Source organism: Galeopterus variegatus, unplaced genomic scaffold (assembly GCF_000696425.1).
Source record: "Galeopterus variegatus unplaced genomic scaffold, G_variegatus-3.0.2 Scaffold60673, whole genome shotgun sequence".
Taxonomy (NCBI): domain Eukaryota; kingdom Metazoa; phylum Chordata; class Mammalia; order Dermoptera; family Cynocephalidae; genus Galeopterus; species Galeopterus variegatus.
This window is the reverse complement of record NW_007786784.1, coordinates 1-543: the sequence shown is the minus strand read 5'-3', so window position 1 is coordinate 543 and position 543 is coordinate 1. Positions and strand designations below refer to the sequence as shown.

Genomic DNA, 543 nt, shown 5'->3' with positions numbered 1-543 from the left:
AAAACATTTTATGACTTCAATGACATGTTAATTTAAGCAGCAGAAGCCTTAAACACCTTTATTTGCTTCAAAATACTGCTGGCAATGTGTTTTTCAATACTGCAGTAGGTGCCATTAAAGAGACCCTTGTTCTCTGAATCAGCTTCCTTGTTGCTGTAAAAAATACTATAAGGCAGGAGCACTAGAACCATGTAAGCAGGTTACTGAAATACTGTGGTACTGAAACACTGTTGGCTTCTGGAAGAATCTTCTGACATGTGGAATTATATATCTGAGGAATCACTCCAGTCAGTCACAGTTACTAAGCCTGCTTTTTAATGTGCTTGACTCATTTTCCTGAAGTCCTTCTCCCTTTGGCCCTTTATGATTAAATGTACCCCAGGCACTTGGCACTTGCATAGAATTTGATTCATTCTTCACAGGTGGAGGATCTTCCTGTTCTCTCCCAGTTTTTTTCTCCAAAGATTTTTCTTCCTCTAAAGATGATATGTCCCATTTGTCATCATCCACATCTGCACACTTTAGTTCTTCTTGTAATTCTTT

General features: G+C 38.3%; 1 pseudogene; it reads right to left on the bottom strand.

The window, feature by feature from the left end:
• Positions 1 to 263: 263 nt before the first annotated feature.
• On the bottom strand, positions 264 to 537 carry LOC103584484 (annotated as a pseudogene).
• Positions 538 to 543: the final 6 nt, after the last annotated feature.